The 4,901-nt window shown below is 38.0% G+C and overlaps 1 long non-coding RNA gene across 1 annotated transcript; it reads right to left on the reverse strand.

Annotated features, from left to right (window-relative positions):
• Positions 1–522: 522 nt before the first annotated feature.
• On the reverse strand, positions 523–1,731 carry LOC116072909. Its single transcript, XR_004111590.1, has 2 exons — positions 1,548–1,731; positions 523–1,221 (listed from the first exon to the last, which is right to left on the reverse strand). It is a non-coding gene; the product is annotated as an uncharacterized LOC116072909 (long non-coding RNA).
• Positions 1,732–4,901: the final 3,170 nt, after the last annotated feature.

Genomic DNA, 4,901 nt, shown 5'->3' on the forward strand with positions numbered 1-4,901 from the left:
TTTCTCCTTTTCTGAAATTTCCCTGGGCCTTACTTGGGATGGTACCAATGTTCCACTTAAGCCTGAGATGAAATAGTCACCCAGTATCAGTCCCAGGCAAATTATGAGTCTGTATTGAGCACTTCCCATTGCAAAAGGAAGCCTCTTTGACCTAGACAGTCTAATACTAACCTATGGAAACAAATGCATGTATTTGAAGGTAGTTTGACTACTTGCCCATTTAGTAAAACCTTAGTCACAAGCAAGACCATAGAGCCGGTGTCCCCTTAGGCTTTTGGAGGGAATTACTGATGTCCAGTAGGGCTGGCTTTAAATTCAAAAAATAAAGTTTTTGATTATCCTCAGTCACACAACTATTTTCCATTAATCCACCTTAATTATATATCTTAAAAGGGCTTCACTTGTAAAGTTTCCATACATGCACATAATATGCTTTGATTATATACACCCTCCCAATCAATACTCTCCTTTTTTATAACTTGAAAAATAGTTTAAATAAAAGAGAACACACAAAAATATGAGAAAATAAACATACATATATACTAAGCATACACATTAAACACTGAAGATTCTATTTTAGAATGGCCCCCTTTATGTTTCTGAAACAAGAGCTAAAAAAAAAAAAAAAAAAAAAAAAAAAAACAAAAACAAAAAACAAACAAACAAACAAAAAACAGCTAATAAGCTGTCTGGTCCTGACTTTCAGGGGGGAGATTATGGGTCCAGCATCATAGCAGATCTAAGGAAGAATATGCGTGGACCACAGAAGTTCTCTCAAGTGACCCTTTTTGGCACATAATATGATAAGCATCAATGGATAACTTACAACACAATTCAAATAAGACTGTACATGGCTCGCAGTCCTCAGAAATGAAGGTAGTCACCCTCCTAGACCCGCAACCAAGAGCAGTTCAGAAAAGACTGTAGAATGGGTGGCCGAGAATCTACTTATCCACAGCTATGAGCACGTGATCAGTTGCAGATGTGAGAACTGCCATATTTGAGGCTTTTCTTCATTTGCTTATGAATGCATTATACATATTTGCATGTTAAGAATTTTGAGGCTGGAGCGATGGCTCATGGTTAGGAGCACTGACAGCTCTTCCGGAGGACTTGGGTTCTGTTCTCAGCATCCACATGGTGGCTCACAATCTCCTATAACTCCAGCTCCAGTGGATCCAATGACTTCTTCTAGCTCCTGGGGTCCTAAATAGGCATGTGCTAAAACACACATGCAGAAAAGGTACAAATACTCAATATTAAAAATAAAAAAATAACTCGTAAAAATCCTTCCACAAAGATATGTTCCTATTTCTATGAATAAATTTTACTCAAAAGTTGAGAAATAAGTAATGATAAATTTACATGTAAGTTGAGATGACAGATAAATCAGGAATAGCTTATAAGATTTTATGGTGTCATAATAACCCTGATAGCAAAGCAACACAAACACATTATGAAATGAATTCCTTGCACCAATAATCCTCATGAATATGAATCAAAAGATCTAAGCAAACAATAAAATAGACAATATACACAAACCATACACTGTGTATCTTGGGTAATCAAGTTTGAGTTAACATTTGAAAAATTGACAGAATTCACTTGGCTCCTTTTCAAAATGATCTACAGTCACAAGTTTTCTATTGATACAGGTTCATGACACTTCTGCTTTGGTGGAATCTACTGGCAGAGTGTGCCAGAGTGAGATAGAGAACAACCCATCTCTAGGAGAGGTGTAGTTTCCATGTTCTCTATTGGAAGGACAGAATAGATTCCAAAGTTGTGAGGTCATAGAAGCTTTGCCTGCTCCTCTGCCAAGCCTTAGGACAGTGACCAGGGAACATCTCACTGGTCCAGTTTCATTTGGTAAAAGGAAAGTAATATCCTTATAATCAGATTTGCAAAGAACTTGAAGTAACATGTTAATGACCTAGTTCAACATTTGAGAGTATTCTGTGTTACAAATGGTTTAAACATGTCATTTCAGGAGTCATTTTGGCATCGTCAGAGAACCAACTGATTTGGGTAATTGACAGCCATGATTTCCATGGAGAGCTCAGTTATAAAAGAGCCACAATTGTCTTTGAAGGTCATTCACTTCTTTAACACCTGCTATCAAATCTTCAGAATGAGAATTATAATTATCTTACTCTTCATAAAATCTGTGGGAAGGCAGACCTGGAAACTGGAATGCAAGTTTTCTTTGAAGGGATAACAAGGATGATTCTAAAATGTTGCTGTTATAGCTTCTACGCTTTTCACATTTGTATTAGGAATATTACATTACATTCAACATTACCTTTTTGAATGAGAAATGACCTCCAAAGTATCAGGTACTTGGACAGTTGCTCCTCAGCTGGTGGCTCTGTTGGGGAGATGATACAGCCTTACTGGGAGAATAGAAGTGTGTTTTGAGTGATGGCTCACCCCAGTTCTAGCTCACTGTGTTTGTAGTTAAAGAGGTGACCCCTTAGATTTGTGCTCTGGTCATCTGCTGCCATACCTTCCCTGGCATCATGAACTCTCCTCTTAGAAATACAAGCTACTTCTACATAAAGAATAAGGATTCTATGTAAAAGTTATTCACACTGCTGACTCTGCGGTCTGGAATAGGCCTCATTTACCATACAAATTGAGTGAGAACATGGACAATCATCATTCTGTATTGAAACTCAACTTGATTACAGGAGAAGAAGCAGAAGTGAGGTGAAAAGAGGGGGAGGGAGAGGGAGAAAGGGAGGGAGGAAGAAGAAGAGAAAGAAGGGAATAGGAAGGAGGAAGAGAAGGAGAAAATCTTGCAAAGCTGTGGAGAGAATGAGCTAGTGATAGATAATACAGCTATTTGAAAATAAGGGACTTTGTCATCAGAAGATGAGAGTTAAATTCTGACACCAAAATTTCATTTATCAGAATTATAATGCTGGTCTTTCTACAGCATCTAGTTGATGTGAACTTATAAACTTAAAGTAAAAATGAATTTCATACATTCCTTTTCATTAAAAATTAAAATGTATATTCATTTTAGAATAAATGTCAGAATTATTAAATATTCAATAAATGATATGAAGAGCTCTACTCCTTATAAATATGATGTTTCTTGGAAGGAGCCAAGGGGAGATCTGTTAGAAATATGTTTGTTCAATAAAAAATGAAATCTATTCTGTATATAATAACAAGATAAACTGCAGTGAATCACAAACATTTAATGTTCAACTTTGGCTTTTGGTGGCTTTCAGTTTTGTTTATGAGGAAAATCTGCAGGTTCTTAGGATTTATCAGTCTCTTCTGAGAATGTGTATAACTATATTTAAACTTTCACACATATGTAGAAAGGGGCAGTTAGCAAGGTCTTAGGAAATCATAAACTCACTCAATTTCCATCCCCCATATTCGAGGATGAAAATAACAAGGAGGAAGTCTGAGGACTTGTCAAAAGCACACCCACAGCTTTGGCCTCAAGTTTACCCTGTTTCCAATGTGTTATATAATACCTAATAAAAATATGATCATGCAGCAGACCTGGCACTCAACCTAATATTTACCATTTACACCTCATAATAACCCAGTGCTACAGGTCTTGTGAATCTTCTACTGAAATGTAAAGGGTGAAGTTTCAGTAAATTGCCCCAAATTTTATATACCTAGAAGATGATGTTTGGATTGGAACACAAACCTTTGTTTGTCCTATAACTCCTAATGAAAAGCTCAGATAACCTACTGTGAGAATTCTTTCTCTGGTCCAAATTCTCTGTTCTCACACAATGTCCGGAAAACTTCAAGAACTTCTCACAGGCCACACATTTCCTTAGGTGAGTCCTAGTGTTAAATGTGGACTCCAAGAGTTAATAAGCTTCCTGTCTTCACAAAATACAGAATAGTCCCTGGGAAATCAGTGAGGGTTTGGTTTAAGTATACATTCTGAAATTCACTGGACAGTTTGGACAGCTTGGAGTTAGATTATTGACTAATACTGGTGCACAGCTAGGACTTTCAACATGGTGCTCATGTTAGGTTGCATGAGTCACCCTGTATTTGGTATCATTTTGAGACTGATGGGTTTAAAATGCCAAAGGATACCAATACCAGAGGCCACCTCACCCAGTATCCTAATAACATAGCATCAAGGTAGACAAGCAGAGAACAGCTTCCAACAGTGAGTCAAGTCAGAAGACCACTACTGCTAAACATAAAGACATTCCCCTTACTGCCAAGAAGAGAGCACAGAGAACAAAGCAAAATTAGTGGTGGCAGTGTTCACTGGACACCAGAAATGCAACTTCAGCCAGCTGGATCCTAGCAGGAAGGTGGCTGCCATGCCAGGCTCCTAGGATGAAAATTTGCATGTAGGAGCTTAATTTGGCAGGAGTTTCAGGAAGAAAGCCCTGAAGAGAATGAGGGATGTAGGATTACACAAAGATTAATTCATTTCTGATGGAACTATCATCTTTAGATCTGGATAGCTCCTCGGAGAGGTCTACAATTGGGTTTAGGGCCTCTAAACATTGGTCATTCACTGAACCCTGGGTGTCTCTAGGAAGTGTATTTACTCCTTCTGGAGTCAGCTTCCTTCAGTTTCATACAGTTCACAGAGACCTGGAGTTGCCAGCAGTCAGTGCTCACAACAGCTGAAGTACCTTGTGCCTCCATCCTGAAGGATACTTGGAATGTGACCCTCAGAAGCCACCTCTATCTGTCTGCTTCTAAGGGATCTGTAACTCTCTATCCCAGGAGAACCTGAGCAGGGATATCATCTTTATGGCTATGGATGTTCATTCCACTTCATCTAATTTATGTGCATGTACTCAAATAAAAATATTTTTAAGACTAACAAGTTATAGGAAAATTTCTGGAAAGGGCAAGTGTGAGATCTTCACATATGTCCTCCTCAAGAACAAAAT

This window comes from Mastomys coucha, unplaced genomic scaffold, assembly GCF_008632895.1.
Source record: "Mastomys coucha isolate ucsf_1 unplaced genomic scaffold, UCSF_Mcou_1 pScaffold23, whole genome shotgun sequence".
Lineage (NCBI taxonomy): Eukaryota > Metazoa > Chordata > Mammalia > Rodentia > Muridae > Mastomys > Mastomys coucha.